The 13,385-nt window shown below is 36.4% G+C and overlaps 1 pseudogene; it reads right to left on the minus strand.

Annotated features, from left to right (window-relative positions):
• Nucleotides 1-283: 283 nt before the first annotated feature.
• LOC138145199 (serine/arginine-rich splicing factor 10 pseudogene) lies at nt 284-941 on the minus strand (annotated as a pseudogene).
• Nucleotides 942-13,385: the final 12,444 nt, after the last annotated feature.

The raw sequence follows: 13,385 nt of genomic DNA on the forward strand, positions 1-13,385 counted from the left end.
CACTCTGCCTTTTTATGGGTTCTACTGCTCTAGAATTTGTTTAGAATAATTTTTTAAAGGTATTTGGAGGGTTTTGGAAGAGACCTCAAGCAAGTGCCTGCCTCTACTCCACCATCTTGGCTCCACCCCCTATTTGCTTTCTTTCTATTCCTAAAACTTAGCGGTCATCTTGATTTTTGTTTTGCCACTGGACTTTGATGACTCTAGGGGAGACAGGGAGGTTAACAATTTTGCAAAACTCTGCCTCACCTAAATCCAATTCTTGGGCATGTCTGGACATCACTTTCTTTCTTTCTTTTTTCAGTTTATTCTTTATTCTCAGACTTTCAAAAGTCCTCCTTATGGTCTTCCAGGTGGGAGATTCTTTAGGCAGGAGTGATTGGAGCAATATTACCCTCCATGAGGATGAAACCAGGAGCCAAATCAAGGCTCAGGCCACATGTCTTCTACTCCTATTATTGTCTGAATGGCTTCTGCTATGGTGTGGTCTTCCAGTAGGTCTACTGTTTCTAGGACCATAAGATCTTCTGTACTTGTAATTAAAAGAATGACTCCTAGACCTCCTCCTTTGGTAATTTTGGCTTCTAGATCACCTATCTGTCATAGTCATCATAGAGAGAAGAGTTGTATACATTTCTCCCTTTCTTGGCTTTCATTTGATTTGGTGTTTCGTGATCCCCTTGTGCAAACTGGATTTTGATCTGACATCCACAAATCCGTTTTCGGTCTAAATTATGCAGGGCATCTTCAGCATCATGAACATCCTCAAATTGAACATAAGCAAATCCTCTTGGCTGATGAGTGTAGAAATCATATAGCACATTTGCATCAACTATGGGACCATACCAACCAAATTCCCAATGCAAGTCTTCAGACCTGGTTTCCTCAGCCACATTCCTCATGAACAGGGACATGTTGGGCAGGTGCAGATAGTGGGACATAGTGGTGGTGAGCAGAGCATCAGGCGTGGAGGGAAGTGAGGTGGCAGTGGCAGGACGGGTACTAATGGGTAAGAGCAAACTGTCTGGACATCACTTTCTTGATGTATTTGGTCCTCTTTGAAAACAAAAGATGGGAGGGAGGATTCTAAGAAGATAGCTGAGCACGTCAGAAAATTTCAAGCTGTCAAGATTTCCCCCATAAAAGGGATGAAATGGCACCTCAGAGCAAGTATTGAGCAGTAATAACAAATAAGAGTAGGGGCAGAATCAGCATCCTCCTGGGACAATCAGAAAAGATCTGAAGAATAGTCCCAGGATGAAGTTTGGTCCCTGTGAAGACTAAGCACCTCCAGGCTAGGTACTAGGTTCACTTACATGACAAACAGCAAGCCCTCGAGTTAGCTGGGTTTGGAGACTGCCTCAAACCCAGTCACAAGAACCTTTACCCCTGGGACAGTGAGAGGAATTGGCCTCTGAGTCAGGGAAGATAAAAGGATCCTCAGCTGACAAAGAACACCAGACCCAGCAGTGCTGCCAAGATGGGGCCAAAGGTGAGATGGAACCAGCTCATGACTGGTGAGGGCAGAAACACTGGGGTGGGGATGCCACTGGCTTTGGGCACTTACAATAGGCTGGAGATCTTAGTTCCAGTTCCAAGCCCAAGGGGAGAACTGAAGGAGTATCTGAGTAGGCAGGGGGGTAGAAGCAAAGTAGAAGAGTTAGGAGGGATGGGGAATAAGAGATACACACAAACATAAAAACAATGACCTGTGGAATTTGTTGGGGAAAGTATATGTGTGTGTTTGTGCATATTAGTATTATGTTTCTATCTATCTATCATCTATCTATCTATCTATCTATCTATCTATCTATCTATCTATCTATCTATCTATCATCTATCTATCTATCTATCTATCTATCTATCTATCTATCTATCTATCTATCTATCTATCTATCTATCTATCTATCTATCTCCATGCTTGATTGTAGCCTTTGGGGGAGGGGGGAGGAAAAAAGAAAAAAAAAACAAAAAAAGTGCACAGCACAGAACAAAAGAAAACTAACAAGGAAGCAAAGATGGACAGCTCTCAGTATAACTTGCAGTGCTTATTATACAGGCTTTCTTGAAATGGAAATGTATTGCTATATATGTTCTTCTGTGCATAGGACATGCTTTTTTCCTTATTATGTACCTAAGTTTCAATGTTTGTTTATAATATGTTTCTTTTTCTTTTCTTATTGTGTAAGTTTTAGTAATACTAATAATAAAGGATAGAGAACTACAACATCATAGTACCTAGCACATAATAGGTGCTGAATAAATACTTTTAACATGACTTTCCTATAGGAATTTAGTCAATCAATGGCAGAAACAAGAAGAGAAGTCTGGTTTTAGTGTCTGCTCCTAGTCCTTACCACTGTATTTTGTTATCTGTAATATTCTTCAGTTCATTTGCATTCCTCATCCTTTGATGTATACAGAATGCTTATAGAGAAAATGCCCCAAATGTTAGATTTGTATTTATCTTTTCTAATTCAGTCCAAGTAAATGAACCATTGACTTATTCTCCTGAGATTTCAGCCTCCTGGCCAGTGGTTTGGAATTCTCTAATATCCATCTAAATTTTCAAAGTTATTACATACACCCCAAAACCATTTGAAATCCAGTCAAAAATCTACCTGGAAGCTCTCATTGAACAATGCATTGAGAGCTATTGTTTTGGCTTATAAACTCTCTCCTGATGTGGGCACTATAACATCCATATATACTATTAATATGGAGAGACCTTGGAAAGTTATTGATGTCTTTTCCCTCCCAGATGAGAAAATAACAGTGTCAAGAAAGTTATTTTAATCAATTACTTTATGATAAACAATCTTTGTTCTAAAGCACTTTAGATAAAGCTTTTAATTTCCAGATCCATTTATGGAAATATTTTTCATCAATATATCCCTATATCTTAGGTGGCTCTAAGTCCTTTCCATTTGTCATTTACTATAAAGCCTGGGTCCTGCTGTAATAATTGCTGATTAAAAGGAGTCCACCTTACACATAACTTCATTATTGCACTGTTAGCAGGGAAAATATATGGTAAGCCAATGATCTGAAAGCACACCAAGGCAAATTTACAACACAAGATACTGTATTGATTTTGATGGGAACAAAAGCAGAGAAGGTCAATAGTATGGCATTCAAAGCCATTACAGGGTGGGAGAGAGGACTAAATCAAAATGAGTGATTACATTTTTTCAGCCATTTTATGCTATGTTCTAGCAGTGCCATAAATGATCCCATATTATGGTGTCAGAACTTTGTAGTAAAAGTACACAAAGACCATGGTAGAAAATTCAAGTCCTGGGTAGATTACCTATTAAATAATGGAACATATGGAGAGCTTACTGTTCTAATTATGGAAATAGCTCAAGGATATATGGTATATGCAATTAAAAAAAGTATAAGCAGTAAACACCAAATTTTAAGAGTTTTATTTTTCTGGCATGTGTGTGTGTGTGTGTTATCTCCTACTTGCTGATGAGCTAAGCTATCCTTCCCATGATGCCACTACACCTTTGACTTGCTCTCAGGTGCTACATAGTAAAGTAAATTGCCAATTTAGTTCCTCTTATTTTTTTTTCAAACTTTTCCCTTGTGTAGGTTCCCTGATTACATTATGATCTACTGACCCTGACTTTTAGGATTAAAGACCTCAGGCTGAAAAAGACCTTGAAGATCTTTTGGTCTAACACTGATTTTACAGGTGAGGACACTGAGTCATAAAGGTGAACAATGTTCTCACAGTAAGAGAAAGGAAGAAAATTCAGTTGTCTTTGTTGAATAAAATGGTATCTGAAGTGGAGATTGGACAAAGGAAGGTAACTTGAAAATTTGGAAAGTTGATAGCTATTTCAGAATTTTCAGGGCATTTTTTACTGCTTCATTTCAGGATCAGGGGAAAAACTGATATGTTTAACCTGCTATATTATGGTACTGATATTTAGTTATTGTCATGCCCATCAGTAAACATTGATTTCCCCAAAAGTCTCTAGTAATGATTTTAGGGTAGAAGTTCTGGCATAGCAGCTAGGCAGTTATGGCTCCACTTAGACCCTTCACCCCATGCCTCTCTTTCCTTCAGAGAAATATTATTTTTCATTTTTTCTCTCGAGTTCCATAATGTCTAGGAAGTAGAGAGAGTTGAGTCTTTTGGAGCTGGAAATGTGAATGTGTTTTATGATGATTTAATGGTGGGTAGCCCTATAGAAGTTATTAATCTCTTCAAAGAAACCATGTTTATAATTTCAGTGTGTAAGTAGTTCAATCTCACATTATGGTACAGGGATAACTGAAGGAGGTATGAACAATCCCATGATAGAGCCAATTATAGCTTTTTCTATATGAATTGAGTCTATAAAAATAACCACATAAACAATTAATACTAGCTAACATTTATATAGTACCTACCATGTACTAGACATTGTGCTGTTTTTTTACGAGTCTAATCTCATTTCTTCCTCATAACAATCCAGGAAGCTATTTTCTATTATTATCCACATTCTACAGATGAGGAAACTGAGGCAAACAGAGGCTAAGTGACTTGCCTAGACTCATAACAGTTAGTGTCTGAGTCTGTATTTGAAGTTAGGTCTTCCTGTCTTCAGGCCCAAGGCTCTATCCATTATACCATCTACCCAACCCATTCAATTTATATAGCACCTACTATGTACCAGATAACATGTGAGGCACAGTGGTGCAAAGACAATAAAGAGAAGTTACTACCTTCAATTAATTTCTATCCTACTGGGAAGATGCAACATATGGATATATTAATAAATTCAAAGTATATACAAAGTAACTGGGGATAGAAATACCTCTAATAACTTAGGATCAGGAAAAAAAATGTCATATAGGAGTTTATACCTGAGGTGAGGCTTGAAGGAGGCTATGTATTCCAAGAGATGAATGTGAGGAAGTAGGATTCCAGTATGGTGGGGGTGTGGAGGAGGGGGAAGTAGTGAGAGAATAGCTTTAGGAAGGCACAAAAAAGGTACATGGCACATCATGTATGAAGAAGAGTAAGTAGATAATTTGTCTGGAATCACTAATTTACAATCACTCTAGTTACTATATTTCAACAAAAAAACATGGAATACACACACACACACACACACACACACACATATATATATCAAAGTTTCAAAGAAACTTAGATATTTGTTTGTAAATTACTTGACATAAACAATTTTTATAGTTTCATTTTGTGACAGCAATGGCTATAGTTGTGTCTCCTTCAGCTTATACTAAGCTGATTCAGAGTGTCTAAATTTGACCAGACGAAACCAGACCAATCAAGTTTCTTCACCTTCAGTTATTTCTTTGTCAGATGAATGTTAGATTTTTTTGTGATATATTCAGATGTTTTATTGCTCTCTTTTGTTTTGTTTTTAATTCTATGATTTTAAGAATTTACACCAAAGCAAGAGGCAATTCTAGCTTTTACAAGAGCACACTTCAATGGCTATTAGAGATACCACAATGGCTGTTGATGTGGCAAAGTAAAGCAGTTTATGCATCATTCAAGATCACAATGGAATAGTATTGGTCAAACCAAAGAACAAAAGAAAATGAAGTTTAAAATTTAAAAACAACACCAACGACTAATAAACTATTGTTGTGAAAACAGCCTGATTAACCCAAATGAAAATAAAACAGACCTTCTGAGGGACCTGGCAGGTGGAGAGATCCTCCACAGGTTTCTTGAAGATGAAAGAAAAAGATGTAAAAAGTAACTGCTACCTGTTACTAGGAAGAAAAAAATCACATTCTTGTCACAGGCAAGACAATGTAAAGAATAGAGTCCTAAAGAAAGACAAAAGGCAATTTTTATTGATGAAACTCACTTTATCATTCAAGACTATACAAAAATTATTGTTAGAAAAACTCCAGATGAGCCTATAAGATCTTATATTCTTATCAAACTCTATAACATTGAACCAAAAATGTTTTGCTTCTAATTGGTCTAAAAATCTTTTCTCCATCAAGGGAATGATGAAATCTAAAAAAAATATATTAATGTGTTGAGAAGCAAAATGGTCTTAGAATTACAGAAATTCCCAAATTGAGATGAAATACTGAATCATGACTTTCCCCATGCTGCTAAAGTCAAGAAATTTATCCAAAAGATACAAATAAACATAGTTTAATGTCCTCGGGACTGATCTGATTCAAACTCTACTGAAAACCTACATTCAAGGCTAGACTTGGAGTAATGGTTATTTTTTTAATCTTTAATATCTACTGTGATAAATTGTAATTTTATGATACATCATTAAAGAATGTATGAAAATTTTGTGAACTTAGTGCTAAGTTATATAAAACAAGTAATTGCAGAAAGATAATGTATATTAAATAGTTTCTTTTAAGATGTGAAAACTTATAAGATTATTTATGACAACAAATTTAATTATTTTATTTTGCTCCCATTCATTTATGCACAACTGGAAACTTGTTTACTGTAGTGCTACACTTGCAGTCATAAGACCTGTGCTTTAATCTTGCTTTTGTTACTTCATATTTTTATTCTTTCAGAGCTTAGAAGGTAAGTACTTTTTCTGAGTCTCAGTTTCCAAACACTTTGTAAAGTGCTATGTAAATGTGACATCATAATTAAGCATCGCTTAATTTGCTCTATATCTAATGCTCCTTTAGCTTAAATAGAACTCACTCTGAATTTTCCATTGAAGTCAAAATTCTATTAGGACATACATTTGTTGTTTAGAAGTAAGTAAATGGATGCCCACTGGATGGAACAACCTCAGACACAACTCCCTGTGTGATCATGATTAAAACATCTAACCTATGTCTGCCTCAGTTTCTTCATCTTAAAATGAGCATAATAAGAGCATCTATTTCCCAAGATTATTGTGAGAATTGAATGAGAGAATATTTTTAAAGTGCTTTTTCACTTTAAGGTCTTAATGTAAATGTTAACTATTAATATCTTTTTCATAAAGCATTTGAGGTCACAAGCAATAGCTTGAATATGTTTCAACCCTTTGTTTAGTCCTTTAATAACAGTAATCACTCAACTGATGTAGTTCTTTCAGATTGACAAAGTTCTCAGGGTTAATTGGAAACATCTCTTTAAATTCTAAAGTACCTAAGTATAACAATAGCTTTCTGGTCTGGTTATTGTCCTTCTTTCTCAAAGAGGGCCAAAATGACATCACGATGTTAAAGGCAAGTTTCAGCATATCTGACTGTGACTGATCAGACCAATATAAGCTTGGAATGCTCTGTCAAATAGTCTACGTGAACATTTGGGGCGAATTCTCCAAATCTGCACATTCTTTGTTTCCTTTGAACTGTCTCAATTCTGCTTTGCTCATAGAGCATGGCACTTTCTCTGATGTGGGCATGCCATGTTGAATAGTCCTGTGCTGGTGTCTTCCATGTCACACAATCAATTCCAAAATTCTTTGGAGAGATCTTGAGAGTGTCCCTGTATCACTTCTTCTGACCGCCATGTGAATGCTTGCCCTGTGTGAGTTCTCCACAAAATAGACTTTTGGGCCAGCATATGTTTTGCATTAGAACAATTTAGTTAGCCCATTGCAGTTGTGCTCTCTGAAGCAGAGTCTGAATGCTTGGCAGTTTACTTTGAGTAAGGACCTCATTGCTGGTACTTGTCCTGACAGGTCATCTTCAGAATCTTCCTAAGACATTTCAAATGAAAGCAATTCAGTTTCCTGGAATGGTACTGATATACTGCCCAGGTTTCAAAGGCATAAAACAATGAGGTCAGCACAATGGTTCTGTAGACCTTCAGTTTGGTAGTCAGTCTAATACCTCTTCTCTCCCATACTTTCCTTGGGAGCCTCCCAAACATGGAGCTACCTCTGGCAATGCATGTATGTAAGGTTAATGGGATATAGGATATTCCCTCCACATTTAATATGGAGCCTCATATGGAGCCCTGACAGCAGAGTAAATTAGGCTCTGGGCCACAGGGATCACCACATCTTTCTAATAAGTGTTGATTTCCAAGCTTCTCTAAGGTTTACTAAACCAATCTAGTGATGAGTCTTTGATTGGAGACAATATATGTTATATTGCTTGGGTGGAGAGGTGTAGGCTGAGAGAGAAATAGATGAAGGGAAGAACTTGCCTAGGGGAACTTGCTTGTGGGAAGATTTGACAGAGAGAATGCTTGTTGCTTGTGACGCTGGTGATCCTTGGATTGGTGATGAGTATCTTACTAAATCTTGCTTTTTGGTATCCTAATAGCAATGTCCCAAATAAATACTTTGGTTTTGTCTTGGAAGTGGAGTATTTATTATATTTTGTCAGCAAACTTTAGGAATATGTATGCATATTCTTAGCACCTGCTATGGTCATTGCATTGGTGTTGCAATGTGTCAACCTCATTATTGCTGTGTGCATCCCTGAAAGTACACTATCAAGGTAAGTGAATTTATCTATAGTATTCAAAACTTCTCCATTTGCTATAACTGATGGTTCCATGTGTGGATGGTGTGGTGGTGGCTGATGGAGCACTTGTATTTTCTTGGTGTTAATAGTTAGGTCAAAATTAGTACAAGCATCAGAGAATTGATTCATATGTTGTTGCATCTCAGTTTCAGATGCATTGAGTGCACAATCATCTGCAAACAGAAAATAATGCACCAACACTCCCCACTTTTGGCTTGGCTTATAGCCTTTTCAAGTTGAAGAATTTACCAGCAGTGTGGTACCTGACCTAGAAGCCCTGTTCATCCTCATTGAAAGCATTGGACAACATGGCTGAAAATATCAAGCTAAAGCAAGCACACAGCCTTATTTCACTTTATTGGTGACTGGGAAATCATGAGAGTATTGTCAATTATCCAGAACCTGGGTAGCATGCTGCCATGAAATAAAAACAGCTTGGCTGTGTGGTGTTATCTCCCACAAAGTGGGCCCAGGTTCTGCATAGCCCAAACTTCAGTGCTGTGGGAACCTGGAGAGAGGGGTAAGGTAGAAGTTATCATCACAGAGATGATCAAGAGACAGACTGAGACAGAGAGATAGAGAGATAGAAACAAGAGAAACAAAATCTAAGAGAAAAAGTCCAGGATGAAACTCTGGGTATACTCACAATTGGAAGGTGGTAATATACATCATGATTCTTCAAGGAAATGAAGAAATAATCTGACAAGTAAGAAAAGAATCAAGAAAGAGGAGCATCACAAAAATCCAGAGAGGAGAGAGTGTCTAGGAGAAGATGGTGGTCAACAGCATAAAATGACCTAGAGAAGTTTTATATATATATAAAGGAAAGGCCATCAGATTTAGTAATTAATAATTGGTTAGAAATTTTGAAGAACAGTTTCAATTGAGTGAAGAAGTTGGAAGCCAGATTACAAAGGGTTGAGAAGTGAGTGAGTGGAAAAGACAAGTAAAGGCAATAAATGTAGTCTACTACTTTTTAGAGCCTGAAGACCAGTAGCAGAACCTCTTAAAGCTGGAAAAAGATGGTTTGAAGCCTTTCTTATTCATCCAGTGGGGAAATGCCCATGGTGAACTTCTTTTTCTGTTAGAGTTCATAAGATGATAATAAGAAATTGGTCCAGGAAGTTCAGAGACAATTTAGAGGTGTCACAGACAAAGGTTGCAGGAGTCAACACCAGGAAGACCACAACTGACCCAAAACAAAATACAAACTTTGACAAGGAATTTTAAAATAATTAAATAAACCTTACTATAATTTCTCCTCTCTGTGCAAATGCACATTAAATACAATAATGACAAAAAGGGAGGGTCCAGGGCCTTTCTTGTTGTTCCTGGCATTCTATACCCCCAACCCCAAATCTCAAGGAAAATCTTAAAGAAAACTTATATTTGAATAATGTTTAGTGTTCCTATGTGCAATTATAAAGTCACTTACTGTACAAATAAGATAAGATAAAGAATAGTTATGTATTTCTCCCTGTTCAACTGAAATATTCAAAACACAAATACTTATAATTATATGAAATAGCAACCTATAACTGTGATTTTCTCTCCAAGGCAGGTAATACTTAAAAACCAAAACAAGAAACCTTTTATGGGACTAATGAAAAGTATTTTCAACTTTTCCTAGGTTCTATATGTTCTTAACAGTTTTTACAATGTCTGCTTTTTGGTGAGTCAGGATCTGGCCTGAGCTAAATCACCTGCCAACAGTCACTTTATTCTCTGAGAAGTATGCAGATGCAGAAAACTCTTCCAGCTACCACTCAGCACCTTGTTAGGAACCCAGAACTCTCAGACTTCTAAATTAGCTATTTCTGAAAAGTCAATCTCTCATGATTATTGTTCAGTGACTTATAGTCAGTCAAAGAAACATTAAAAAAAGGTAGCCAGATCCTTGAGATCCAGGTTCAGGGTTGGCTAGATTGCAGATGTGGATGCTGCTTCCATACAAGCTAGGGAGGAGGACACCACTCAGTCACCACAGAAAGTTGAAAAAAAAAAACAATCTCCATATAGCATATGGGAAGATAAATTTTACAACAGTACAAAACTTTCTTGTCTGCTAAGTGGGCTTCTTTTCCTGATTTAGAGGCTGATATTTTTTATGCAATTCTTCCCTTCATCATAAAGTGTAGATGAAAGAGACATACTAGGTGATCAGTCAGAAACTCTGTATATTTCTTTTAACAAGGTGTTGAAACACACTGTCTGACCTTCCATTAGGGCAAAACATATGCTCTGAAAGGATCACCTCTGTCATATAAGTAAATGCAAAACTTATGCAAGGAAATAAAATAAGTTAATGGCCTAGGGCAGAGGGATCGGAGACTATCAGTTGAGGGATCAGAAAAATTGTTGTGTAGGAGGTGGTACCTGAGCTGGTCTATGAAAGAAATTGGGGATTCAAATAGGCAGAGAAGAAGAAATTTGAATTCTAAGCATGTGGGACAGCATGTACAAAGGCATAAAGATATGTGATGATATGCCATGTGTGAGGAACAGCACATAGACAAATTTGAATAGACTACAAAATGGATGAAGGGAAGCAATGTCTACTGTATTCACACAAATGGGCTAGTGACCGACTACAACTAGCTTTAAATGCCAAACAGAGAACTTTGCATTTTGTTTTTGGGGCCATAGAAGTTTTGTTGCATAGAATAGTGACCTGATCAAACCTTTACTTTAAGGGACTCATTTTAATAGATTTATGTAGTATAGATTAGAAAAGGGGGAGACTAGAGGCAGGAAAAGGAATGAAGCAAGATCAATAAAGAGTCAACTGCAATAAAGTTTGATGAGATCATGAGCTACCATGTCAGTAAAATGAATTTATAAATCCAAGAGAGATTATGAAAATATAAATGGCAAGTTCTGGCCACTGATTAGCTATATGGGAATGAAGGAAAGTAAGAGTAAAGATTCAAGATTAGTACCAAAGTTGTGAACTTGAATTATTAGAAGGATGGTGGAACCTGAAATAGAAATAAGGATGTTCAGAAGAATGATATATTTGGAAGGAAAGATAATTTGTTTTCTTTTGGACATGTTGAATTTGAGATACCAGTGAAATATCCTGTTTGAAATGTCCAATAGAGGAGTTGGTCATGCAGAATTAGAGCCCATGAGACTAAAGGTGGATATATCTAGATATATCTGCATAGAAATGATCATTGAATCCATGACAACTCCTAGGAATATAAAGAACATATAAAGAAAAAAAGAGAATAAAGCATAGGATAATTCCTTGGGGTACACCCTCAGTTAGAAGGTGGTTCTATGTTTAGAAGATATTATAGATAATTATTCAGAAAAATAGAAACAGGTTATGATATATAACTAAATGGAATACAATTGTGCTGTTAAAAAAGAAAAAAAAAGATCAGAGAGAGTTTCAGAGAAACCTGGGAAGCCATATATGAACTGAAACAGAAAAAGTGAACTAGGCTACCTATAAAACTTTATCAAAGGAATAACTTTGAAAAACTTGCGAATTCTGATGAATGAAATGACCATCCATGATTCCAGAAGACCAGTGAACATATCAACCTTTTGATAGCAAAGTAATAGACTAAATATACAGCATGAGGAAAACATTGTTAAAAATGGTCAATGTAGGATTTATTTTATTTGTAAATTAATATTTATTACAGAGGATTTGTTTTTCTTTTCAGTGATGTGGGGAAGGTGGAAAGGAAAAAAAAAGTTTGGTAATTTGAAAAAAATAATTTAAGATGAAAATTGAGGATTGACCAGACAGGCAAGGGGAAAAATAAGAAAGCATAGTGTCATAAAAACCAAATGTCACAAAAATCCATGAGGAGAGAATGGTAAACAGTATCAAAAATACAAAATAATGAAGATTAAGTATGGTAAAAAAAAAGCCATCATATTTGACTATAAGAGATCACTGGTAATATTGAAGAGGACAATTTCAGTGTAGTCATAGTCAGAAGCCAGATTCCAAGGGATGAGGAAGCAAGAAGTATTAACAGCTTTTTCCTTAGACTTTGAGTATAAAAGAGAGGAGAAATATTTAATTCTAACTTTTTAGGAAGGATCAAATGAAAGAGTTTTAAGAACCAGTGAGACCCAAGAATGTTTTTAAGCAGTAGGAAATGAGCTGGTGAACAGATATCAAAGCATGTGTGTTTTTGTATGTGTGACTTACACAATCTTTTGGAAGAAACAAGAGGGAATTGGATCAATCATATAAAGCAGAGGATCTGCCTTTGGAAAATAAAGAGAAGGTTTCAAGAAAAAGAAAAGAAGAAAATGGGAAGTGCAACGTCATGTTGAGAGGGTTTGAGGTTTAAAGTTGTTCAGAAGGAAGAACTAAAGTTAGGTGACCTCTGTTTCTCAGGAATCAAGGTCAATATTTAAGAGGAATAATAGAGTCTGAAAAGAAGTATCTGAAAAAAAGATTCTGTGAAAAACTCAACAGAGACCAGTAGAGAAAAGTAAAAATCTTAACTTACAACAAACAATGAGGGACCACTTGAAATCATAGAACACAAATTGCACAGTTATATGACTTCCTTATACATCATTCAGCAGCTTCTGAGTAGGGGTATAGAAAAAAAGATGATGGAGATGCTATAGAGTTGTGGTTTGGCATGGTATGTATGAACATCCACAGTACAAGGGCAATGGATTCTCAAGAGAGAATGGTATACATTTGAATGGGCTTACCATAGGCTTAATATTAAGAAGGGAAGAGAATGAAGATGATTTAGGAGGAGGTTGGAGGAGACTGATGGTTTTGATGGAAGGTTCATCTTGTAGGAAATTCAGAATTCTTGATTGTGAAAGTAAAACACTTGTGGATGATGGAGAGATCAAGGCTATGCCTATCCCCGTGTGTAAGTGAGATACAGCAAAAGTGTAGGTCATGGAAGCTGAGGGCATTGATGAGTTTGGAGGCCAGAGTTATTTGAGGTAACATCAACATA

This window comes from Petaurus breviceps, unplaced genomic scaffold (genome assembly GCF_028583685.1).
Source record: "Petaurus breviceps papuanus isolate PSGF00001 unplaced genomic scaffold, PetGlider_PUasm1.0 90731, whole genome shotgun sequence".
Lineage (NCBI taxonomy): Eukaryota > Metazoa > Chordata > Mammalia > Diprotodontia > Petauridae > Petaurus > Petaurus breviceps.